Here is a 12,264-nt window from a genome sequence, read left to right as displayed (position 1 = left end):
ATCAGATCAATGAAAATCAATAGGCTTGTGTTTAATTTTTCTGAATTTGTGCATTTACTTCCTAGAGGATCTTACAGTTTCTTTAAATAATATAGCCCATTTATATAAACTTGGTTCATAAGATTGTGCATTCAGTGTTCATTAAAAAGGGTTGTTTTATTATGTTTGGTGTGTTATTAGACTATTATAAAAGCTTTCTGTTTATTTACATGCATTCAGCATACCTGCAAACCACCTTGTCTCAGGAGGAGACAAAGCGCTTAAAACTCATAAATTAATAATTTAAGGGAGCAATACTCAAGTAGCATTTTGGTTAACTTAATAAGTTACAGAGTTAGAGTCAGTGCTGCCCACTTTAACAATGCTTTACTTTTGACTTTTATTGGCTGAAAATAACTTGTTAAACCGAGGTTTTTGTCATAAAATGAAATCTACGTACCATCTGAAGCCCCTGCCCCCTTTTTTGATTTATGAGTAGGTTGACATATTATTGAAGAATTTTTAACACTTTCACAGTTCTGCGCTTTGATTTCAGAGAAGGTGCTAATCTCTCTGGAAGTTTGAGAGTGACAAAATGAGTTGTATACTGTTTTTCTAGGGAATTTGAGATTCTTTATTAGAGGCCTTAGTTTTATGATGACACCTGTATTAATGTTGATTTATCTAATATGTGATGTGGTGTTGTGATCTGATATGCATAAATGAGTATCCTCCTTTCTCATTTTACATGTTATCTCTAGTTGCCTGGCCGTGATGTAATTCTTACAGCTAATGTTAGTGTTTCTACAGAGGTTAAGCAATTTGAGACATTATTTTTAAATTACCAAAATAAAATAACTTTCTTTCATTTTTGTATTATTTGTAGTATCAGAAATCTAAATTTTTGGTGAATAAGCAAGTGGAAAAAATTAAGTGGTAGTGTAATAAAAAGTTTTATATTTTATATATTAGTCTTACTGTAATACATCGCAAACGTATTAAAAAAACCTCTGGCACTGTACTTAATTTAGTTTCAAAGAATTGTAGCAGGAATGATGTGAGAGAACAGAAAATATACAGAAGCTTAATTGAATGCTATTCATATCTAATTATAATATTTGTGAGTTAACTTTTAAATTTTGTATCCCAGTACTATTGCACAATAGCACGAAAATGCATGTCTGTGAGGAAAAACCTGCTTTTTCTATTTTGCTTTGAGTTTGTTATGTGTGTAAAAAAATTACGTTTAAAAACGGTGAGGATTTCAGTTTTGATTCTTTTTTTGTTTTGTTTTGTTTTTGCAGTGTGTTTACTTTCACGCAAGAGTGATTGATCTGTAGCTGTCATTTTACCCAAAGAGGGGACAAATGGAATTGGCCTTTTAGACAAAAGTATGCAAACAGACTGCATTCTTTCTGTTGATAGAATTATGGAAAGATTGCATGAGGTGCCACATTCATTTTCCTATTGATTGTAAAAAGGATTCTGCAATGGGCTCCTGTTTCCATTGGATAAGGAGGTGCTATGATTAGTTACCTTTCTCATGAAAGCACTACAAAAGGAAATGCAAAATGTGTGCGGTGCAGTGTTCTCAATTTGACAGTTGTTTTTGTTAAGTTTTTTTTTTTGTCCCAGTGAAGTCCAGCCTATTTTAAAAAAACGTACATTTTGGTTTTATCCCTTATATTAAGCTTGGTAGATTTCCATGCATTTGACCCTTAAGAAATTGTTATGTTATAGTTTTTCTAGGCTTCTATTGTAAAGCTTCAAAGCTGATGCAACAGTGCCCTCTGTAGTCTTTTAGTGAACAGTAGATACATGTAGATGATTTGAAATATTCAGGTAGGAAGCAGGATATTTAAATTTAATTTTTGTGCAGACAAGAGACTCCTTTTTCCTAAGTAGACATTCTTGTTTTTCACTAGCGGCTTTACTTTAAACAAAGGGAACAAAGGACCATTCTGAGTTTTCATTTAGAATTATTGGCTACCTCTTGTTGTTACCCAGTGGTAAATCTCAAGTTTTATCAGACATTCATCAGAGTAATTTGAGATAGAAGGAATCTTACAAGCTGTACTGTCTCTTCATGAAATATCTTTTTGAAGTTGAGTTCCAATAGGAGTATTTTAAAAAATAATTTAGTTCCTTTGTACTCATGTCTTCTATTTAATTAGAGCCTAAGTGGGCTGCCTAGAACTTAACTTTTACTTGTTCCTGAATTGGGCAACCCAGTCTTTATACAGGACATTATTTAAATTCAAACCAAGGGAGTTACACAATGTCTAAAGTATTTGTCATTCATTAGCATTGATTTAAATTTTAGATTTGCCTTCCTTTCTTTATTGGTTACCTATTTGATTATATATATTGATAGCTAAATTTTTCATTGTAAACACAACTTTATGTGAAGTTATTAGATGATAATAAAAGCAGATGTCATATTTAGCTGTGATTAGAAGTGAATAATTCCATGGGCTAAGTTTATTTTGCTTCTGAAAGTGTTTTAGTAAAAAGGGCATGGGCCCAAATCCTAGCTTCTCCATGTATTCACTATGTAATGGTAAACACATTTCTGAATCTCTGAGCCTGCTTCCTTATCTGCAAAATGGGAGTAAAAATAGCTTATCTTTTGAGGTTTTTGTGAGGGATTAGATATAATATATATTAGTTGGCCAAGTTATTATAAATGCCCAAATGGTTACTGTGTTCCAAAAATCACAGCGTGAAGGTAAATGGCATTGTTTTATACGAGGAAGTTTTAATAAAAATCTAGAACACATTTAATGTACTTTAGATTTTTCAAAAATTTCCATCTCATAACTTCTGATGGTTTATGTGAATCCAAAAGCTGACATGGCATTTCTTGGTAATGTGGACTGATAAAATGAGGTGCACATTAACTTTCAATTCTTTACAGACTTCATCCCCAAACTTCTTAAATAAGCCATGTTTATAAACTCTAGTGGACATTTACCCACAAACCAATATTTGGCAACATGTGAAAACTGATAATAAATGAAACTCAAGAAAAGAGTCTTTTTTTTTTCCCTTAGTGTATCTGAGAAAACTTAGGATACTTTTCATTTGCCTGTGTTGTCAGTAGTAGTCTAGAGCCTTTCTTCATATTTTCTAGGTAAGTGGATTTCGCTTTCTCTACCCAGTTACAAAAAAAGACTGATTTATAAAAATAGATGAAACTGGAGCTTTTCTGGTTGAAGTGAAGATGGGGGCCTAAAGTCTCTCTTTGAAGGAACAAAGTTTAGAAATCACTTTACTGTACCATATACGTATATGTGTTTGTACACATATGTTCTCTCTCTCTCTTTTGTGCAGAGGCTTTGTTCTTTGGTTTGAATTCAAAGCAGCTAATTCTTTACCTGGCACATAAAAGATGCTCAATTAATATATGCTAAATACAGAATTTTTTAAATATCAGGCCTTCCCTTATTGACATAGAGGATTTGAGATACCATATGTATTAAAATGCACAGTTTAGTGTGACATTGCACTATTAGAGTAATTGTTTCTATGTGAACCATTTAGGCAAGCACATTTCAAGTGTAATTCACTAATTTATTTTTTAGAAATTAACTTGTGACTACAAATAATAATGGGAAATGAATAAAAATATTCAGAACTTGTCTTCAAGATGATTAAAAGCTGTTGCATTCCACAGTGATGGATTTAGCTATAGATTCAGACACTTCAAGTGACCTGATGATAAAAATAATCTTGCACAAAGAACTTGTGAATTGAATTTTCTCAACATTGAGTAAAGCATTATTTTTCTTGTAGAGTTCTTATTTGTGCTTCATATTAATTTTGAATCCTGAGTTTAATATTATAATAAATCACATTGTTTTTAGTATATTACTTGGGTTAAAATTGAGAACTGTGGAAGTACCTTTTTTTTTTTTTAAACATTATAAAGAAGGAACCAATATTTTAAACCGATAGAATGAGACTGAACAAGCTTTTAGTAAACCAAATATGGTAGTTTAAAAAAAAAATAGTGACCAGTTGCAGTAAGAATCATGTTTAAAATTAAATTCTGGTTTATAAGACTGACAAGATGCTGTCTACAAAAAAAAAAAAAAATGAATAAGGTATTTTTCTTTGCGATGAAAGTACCAAATTAAGAATCTGCTTAATTAAAATAGTGATAAATGTAGATTACATTACTGAAGACAGTGAAATACAACTGCTCTGTCTAGTGAGAGCCTGCATAATTTACCAAGACTGTACAAAGAAGCAATGGAGCAGCCACTGCAGACTGTTAGAGGAAATGTCCTGTTTATTCTACATACATTTCTTTTTTTAATTAAAATGTCAATGATAATTTTATAGCAGTCCTCCAAAGAAATCCTTTAAATTTCTTCAAGGTAGTAGAATATAAGACAAGATCACTGCTGCTGAATGAAACAGATTAAACCCAAGAAAAAGTAACATTTTATTCTTTTTTATTAATTTAGCTTTCTTTATTATGAGTTAATATTGAAGTATGTGATTATTTTTTTTAACATGAGTCTTCCATGAGAGAATCGTGGCAAAATCTTTGAATATACATTTTATTTATTAATCTTTGAGCCACAAGCAAGATTTGGATGGGGCTATAAGTAGCATTGCTTATACATAAAGATACAGGTAGGTATATTGTGGAATTCTCAGGATGGGACAGACAGCTCTGGGTATATCAGGATTAACTGGATGGTATTTCCTCCCCAACTCCATCACTGGATTGTAAGAAGGGACAGTATGTTGCACGTATCAGTGTCTGGAGACCAAAAAGGTTGAGAACCCGTGTTACACTGTATATTTTCATCTTTTACTTTAATGATGTCCAATGATATCTTTATAATTACATATATTTAGGGAAATCAATATTGTGTGTAATAAGAAATGCTTTTTTGTTTTTTGTTTTTTTGCCTACAAGAGATAAGTGGGGCTTCTGGAGTCAGACGTGTCTGTGTTCTAGGCTCTACCACATGCTACCTATACAACCTTGGTTTAGTTAACTTCTCTACACTGTGGCTTTCACATTTGTAAAGTTGGGGTTAGCGATAGTACCTACATCATAGGATTGTCATGAGCATTTAATGGGATAATCCATGTAAAATAGATCATAAAGGAAGCCTCAATAAATGTTAACTATTACATTAATAATAATAATTTTTTTAAAAGATTTTATTTATTTATTTGACAGAGAGAGACACAGCGAGAAAGGGAACACAAGCAGGGGGAGTGGGAGAGGGAGAAGCAGGCCTCCCGCAGGGCAGGGAGCTGGATGTGGGGCTCCATCCCAGGACTCTGGGATCATGACCTGAGCGAAGGCAGACACTTAACGACTGAGCCACCCAGGCATCCCAATAATAATAATGTTAACTAATGTTAATAGTATTGTTAATATTATTAATAATATTATCCAAGTCACTAGATAAAATGTTTCTCTTGCATGGGAGCAATGGAGCATTGCTCATTCTTAACTAGTTTAATAAGATCATTTTTACCTGTCATGGTTTCTCTGTTGATCTGGTTCTTAGAGAAGCTAACTGTCCTTCTGTGAATTCAGGAATAGTGTGGTAGAAATTCTCTTGTTCCTTATTTTGTCTTTGTCTTTCCTCTTAGTCATTCATGTATCAGTTGCTTTGGCATTGGCAAATATCAAGTCAAATTATGTGCATTTCAGTATGTTTGTTTTGGACTTTGCTTTAGCTGGATACCAACTGGAATTAATTGAATATTTTCCACAGTTCAGTTTTTCTATAGGGGCCCATCTACTAAAATCTTCTTCTTGGGAAAGCTTTGTGGGCAGAAAATGGGCACATCACCAACATTTTGAAAAGTTTATATGAGAAAACAATATGAGGAACTTCGTCAGATGATTTTATTCTATATGCCTTTTTCTTTGAACTTCAATAAAATGATAAATTCTAGAGGTGCAAAGATAAGAAGTCACACAGTATATAACTGTTATTCATAATGTTTACACATGCTGTATGAGTTGCAGAATGTTAATATACTTTTTTTTTTTCTCTTGGTTTGTTGCAGGCTTTTTTCTAGTTGCTGGAGATGTAGATTAAGGCGCAGTGCCTATCTCAAGGAGGGAGAAGGTTACTGCTATGTATTCATCACAGTTATTATTTGTGGTGAATTCTTTGCTCTTTTAAAAATATTCCATATTCCTTATAGTGTACCTCTTTGTTCTATGACTTGGCATTCATCCTTCCTCATCTGGCCATTGTTGCTGAGTTTCTCCTAAGAATCCTGTGATATTTAAGGCTCAGTATTGCACTATCTGTGCCTGTTTGAGAATTATACTTTTGATTCTTGATTTGGTTTATACTTTTGATTGATACCTTGAAATAATTTATCATTTATTCTTAGCCAGTTCAGTCTTACAGTCTCTAGGTTTCTTCCTTGTCCTGGTCCTCTCCAGTAGAGAGCAGATAATTACATATTAGCATAGTTTTTTAATGCTTCCACCACAGTACTACTGTAAGGTGTTTGCCAAAATGTGAAGTATGATTTAATACTAAAATTAAATCAAACTTTTAATTCAGTGTATCCCGAGATCATTAATTAGACTGTATTTACTTTCCTATTTTAAATTAGTTGTTTTGGAAAGCCAGTAAGTGCCCCCCACCATTACTTAAGGAAGCATCTTCACATTTATTTCAGACATTCTTTAGGGCCATCATAGACTAGATTCTGTCAAAGTCTAGGTAATATTATAAATTTTAATTTTAGGTTAGTATCAGTGGGTCTTGTTTTCAGATGGAGTTTTTAAGCATTTATACTTACACAGAAATTCTGTTGATTAGCCTGATTTTTCCTTCATGCTGTTATGCATATTGTTTCTTCTCAGACTGTTATTTGTGTATATTTTAGACAAAACAGTGCTATATAACAGATAAAACTAATCTAGTTTGTGAAGATTTTACATAGTTAGAAGATGTAAACTTATGTTGATGTTTTCTGCTTTATGGTTAATTGATAATTACCAATTCCCTACTGTGTGTAAAATCATTGCATTCACTGCATTATCTGTTTTATATAATGCCTTTAGCATGGCTACTCTTGAACACATGTTTTTATTGATTTGAAATCAACTGATCCATCAAGCAATCTGAAATAGAAATAATTATGAAGCATTTACAACCAAGGAACGTTAATGGAAAGTATAGTAAATTACAACAAACTTACTAATTAACAAAGTAGCTAAAATATTGTTTTATAAAAGATGCAATTTGTGGATTATGCACGTTTTTAAGTATATAATTTTCATTATCTGCACAGTTTAAAGATGTTTTAACTCTGAAAAGAAAAAAAGCAGTCTTTGTAGAACACAAAATGAGGATCTATAAATTGTGTTTTGTTATGATTTGATAGTAACCAATTTCTTATATTTAACCCAAGATTTGGAATAAGCCTCCTAAAATATATAAATATAAATGTATTTTACTTTCTGCAACTATTTGATGCTTTTGCGTAGTAAAAATAACACTGGCATTGATGATAATCTCCTTTGCTTTCTTTGTGTAGTTATTAGATTCTAATAGATTTGACTTTTCTCCATTCTTTTATTATACTTTCATTGTCTTTATACTTACCTATCTGTGTTTTTCATCTGTCTTCTACCTTTCAGGTAGTCCAAAAGCTTCTTTCCTGTGGGACTAGGTTCTTAGTACTCCTCTTGCAGACACACACACTTTCTCTATTTAGCGAAATAGCTTTGTTGTAACTTTGCAGCGTTCTCACCCTTGTTCTTCATGCCTTGTTTTTTTATCTGAATTACTCCTTAATATTCTCTGATACTTACAACTGTTTTTTAAATTAAGGAAAAGACATGAAAGTATAAAAAATATGAAGATCTTACTCAAAATTCAGTCATTCAGAGTTAACATTTTGACATATTTCTGCACATATATATTTAACATACTGTCATAGATACACACACACACGTGTATAATCATTTGTATATATAACTTTGTAGACTGCTTTCTTTTAACTTAAAATATCAGGAGCATTTTTCCATGCCATTAAAACCTCTTTATGAACATAATTTAATGACTACTTAATATTCCATCATGTAGCTGTATAATAATTTCCTTAATGATTCCCTAATTTTGTAAATTAGGTTGAATCTAATTTTTAGTATAAATTATAACACTTTGATGTGGGTACATCAATTATTGTCTACATTTAAAAATATTAATTTCTTAGGACAGATTTCTAGATATATAATTAATGGATCAAAGTATATGATTACTTCTAAGACCATTGGTACATATTGCCTACTTGATTTCCATAAATAATATACCTATTTATGCATGCATTATTTATATTTTGAAATTCTAAGTCTTTGTTTAATGTATCTGAAACCTCAACTTGGAATTCTATTTTTACAGTTCCTGGCATGTGGTGAATACAAGCTGGGAGTAGCATTCTGCCCATCTTTGACTGCGTTTTAACTCTTGGAACAAAACCAAAGAGATATGTGTTAGGGCAGCTCAGTCATGTAATGCAAGGCATAGGGTGATTTTTTTCCTCCCCATATTGTGAGAAGTCATTTTCCAGTGTTTTAATGGGATTACATTCAAAAGATGATCAGTTGAGAAGTGGGCTGAATTTTAGTATATTGTACACTAATGTGCGAAGTGGATGAACACAGATAAAGACATAGTAACATATATATATATTTTTAAGTTCCAGATATATGTTAATTATAACTCATTTTTTCTGACAGGTTCTATTTTGTGACTAGCCACATTGTATTCTCTGGCTATCAACTGGTTTATTTTCTATTGGCATCATTAAGTTTGGCAGTATTTAGAAATTATTTCTAATTTTTCCATTAAATAAATACTGATAGACTATTGGATTAATCATAGGAGATTAATCATTTGGGGTATATATTTTTAATATCAAGCATAATCTTTTAGGCATATTTCACACTCTACAAATTATTATTGCAGGTGTAAGCCATGACTTTATGTTCACTAAATATCCCATAGAAAATATCTTATGCTTCCTTATATTATTAATGTTGGCTATTTTTATTATTGTCATTAAAAACAAAACAATAGCGCTACTATTTTGAATTTAGTGGACTTAGTATAATAACAGTAATAGTACTGTAATAATAGTAAGTTCATTTGTAAGAATAAAACAGGTTATGTTGATTTTATGGTAATTATAACTAAATGATTATTTAGACTTTGGAGAAAGAATATTAGATCACCTTTTTGGTATTATAACTACCTTTGCTGTTGGTCTCTTTGCTTTCTCAGAACTAATTCTTTCTGTGTTTACTTGTATTGTTATATAATTAGTATTAGGGGATAACAGCTTCTGTGACATACTCTGTTATACTTATTTCTTGGTAGTTTTTGTTAGTGATATGACCAGCATTCCAGCACACTTGGGCTTGTATATATAAGAGGGGCCTGTGGGAGTGTTTTTGAGGGCGATATTGCTGCTTCTCTCCAAGTGGCTGGGTTTTCACATTGTTTCTTCTCCTTTCGGGCTCTAAACATATCTACCTCTGTGCACTGTGCATACTTCATAGTTCCATTCTCTTCTGATTCTTTTTCCTGTCACTTTCATTCTGTTTTTCCCATCTTCCTCTCTCATCTGCTATATGCATTTGGGCATGCATATGCACACCTCCCTATACGTGAATTTTCAAGTGTTAAAAAACAAAGATTGCAGGGTCTAGACCTAATTTAGTTGCTGAAGTTTTAATTTATATTTTCTCCCTGTTTTCTCTTTCATTATTTAAATTGTGGTCATCTGTAACATTTAAGGGTTTTTATGAGTACAAGCTGTTCGTCCTTAACTGCTCTCTGTCTCTCAATGAAGAATACACGGTGCAACTAGAACAAAATTTAGACCAGGGCTTCTGAAACTTCAATATGTAGATGAGTCATCTGGGCATCTTATTAAACATTCAGGTTCTGATTCAGTTGGTCTGGGTGGAGTCTGACATTCTTCTAACACTTGCCTAGGTGATGCCAGTTCTGCTGATCTGAGGCCCTGCTGTGGGTGGTGAGGTTTTAGACTCTGGTTCCCTTCTAACTGAAAGTATCATTTATTTAGAACAGAAATATTTGAATTTAAAGGTCAGTTTGTTCATACACTTGCTGTAAGAGTCTAATATCTACAAGGATGAGAGTGCACATTTTCTTTTAAAATGTAATTTGCCATGTTTCTACAGTTCTCTAATGTAGGCAATTGTAGAGCCTGGTGATTTAAATGATCTGCGAGTCTTGGATATTCTGTGATGGGCCCCATGTACAGCTTCCCTGATTTAGTTTGCTGCTTAGTGCAGACTAATGATGATGTGTCTCGGGGCTTCTTCTGGCGATGAGATTTAATGATATATCATCTCCCACTGAAAAACTTCTCTTGTGCAGGTTCTGGGAGTGAGGGTGAGAGGTGGGAATTGGGACCAGGGATGGAGGCGCCAGTGTAAAGGAGAATTGGGTTACAGCAGAGAAACACTTTGTTCTTTCTCATCCCTATGGTTAGCACTAGGAGAACCATGGACAGCTGGATTGAAATAAATTACCTGATGAAAGTGAGAAAATCACCCATTACCTACACAGGAGTTGTTCCCCTTATGCTTCTAAATAAGATGTGTTTCATGTCTTTTAAATAAAGAGATCCACACAATTTCCTGTACAAAAATGGACAGCTTCCGGCAATAAGGACGTATCAGAACCTGCAACAGAATGACTAGAAGATGGGCTGATTTTAGAACGGAAGTGCTATGGCCAGCTTCTGCAGGTTGGCCTGTTATTTGCAATCCATTAGTCACCATCAAAACACCTGCATCTTTAAAGTGGGTAATTGTAAAGTAGCTTGAGTTATAACATTGTTGAGGAAGAATGATCAAATTATCTAATGTAGTTGGTTCCTGAGGTGGCTGAAGCCACGTAGTCTGTTATACACTCAAAGGAAGAAATGTGGGAAGCCTTTCCCTTGCCAATAAGCACCATGTTTGAAAATTAATTGTATTTTAATTTATGACCAAAAAAAATTTCATCTAGCATGGATTTTGCTTTTTCAAACCGTTTCAACCATTATTTTAGAACTAGGTACAACATTTAAGTTATATTTCCAATCTTATTTGTCGATGTATTTTCAATGAATATAGATTGCCCTTTCTTTAGGCAGCCTACATTTAAAAAGCTTATGTTTTGCCATAATACAGTAGAATTATTTGTGGTAATGTTACAAGTCTCTAAACTGCATGAACATTATCCTGCTGTTTTATTGTTTTATAATGTAAAAGTAAATGCAAGCATTAAGAAATGTGCAGTGCTGTCAGGCTCCTTCAGGATTTAAGAAAATTGCCCCAACTATTGAAGAACTGAAAATAATCTTTTAGGTTGCAAAGAGCAGTTGTTATAATATTGCCTAACATTTTGCTTTCTTTTTACTCTAACCATGGTGGTGATTTGAGTCAAATGCTAGAAGAAACTCAGATTTTATTTGATTTCAACAAACTGCTGTTGCTTTGTAAGAATTACATATAAAACATCATGGTTAAAAAATAGGAATAAAATAGAGGACTCATTAACTTTGCATAAACCTGAACCATAAATCTGTTTCTTGCAATGCTAAAAATTTCACAGCTCAACTTCTTGATCCAATTTATAAATTTGATAAAATAGGCATAAATAGTATATGTTAATCACAAAACTGAAATTATGTTGCCCTGCAAGCTCTTCATAAAAATGAAACAAACATACATATAAAATCTTAAAGCCATACCTTCCAGAAAAGTTCTCAAGAAGCATTTTGGATTTTTAAAATGTAAGGAAGGAGGTATTCCTTATGGTTTAAGCCTTTTTCCTATCTGTTTTAAAATATTTCCATTTAAATGCAGATTTTGATTTTCCATCTGGGACTAAGTAGAAGCCATTCTATTATACTACTAAAAGAATAATCCACTTTAACACAACATTTCTCCCTAAAGGGATGGTCTTTTCTAGTCATAAGGTATTATTTTTCTCAGAATGATATTAACATTCATGATGTAGCGATTTTATCTTGATTTGAAAGATGTTTTGTTCTGGCAGTAAAAGGGATTAGGAGAATGTCCTTTGTATCCTGTTGCTAAAAAAAAAATAGCCTTACCTAGCTCAAGATTAGGTATTAGTAATTTTCGAAGAGTTTTGGGGTGGGTGTATGGTTTATACTTTTATAACATTAAAATCTTTAAGCCCAGCAAAATGGAAATGACCAGATTCATTTAATGGAATTCTTAAACATTGGGTT

The 12,264-nt window shown here is 32.6% G+C and overlaps 1 protein-coding gene across 2 annotated transcripts in view; it reads left to right on the top strand.

Annotated features, from left to right (window-relative positions):
• DPH6 (diphthamine biosynthesis 6) overlaps positions 1-12,264 on the top strand; it is a 183,024-nt gene that overhangs the window by 35,666 nt on the left and 135,094 nt on the right. The gene's annotated exons all lie outside the window — the stretch shown is intronic.

The sequence above is a fragment of the Neomonachus schauinslandi genome, chromosome 9 (assembly GCF_002201575.2).
Source record: "Neomonachus schauinslandi chromosome 9, ASM220157v2, whole genome shotgun sequence".
NCBI lineage: Eukaryota > Metazoa > Chordata > Mammalia > Carnivora > Phocidae > Neomonachus > Neomonachus schauinslandi.
Note: the sequence above shows the minus strand (reverse complement) of the source record. Positions and strands in the feature narration are given on the sequence as shown.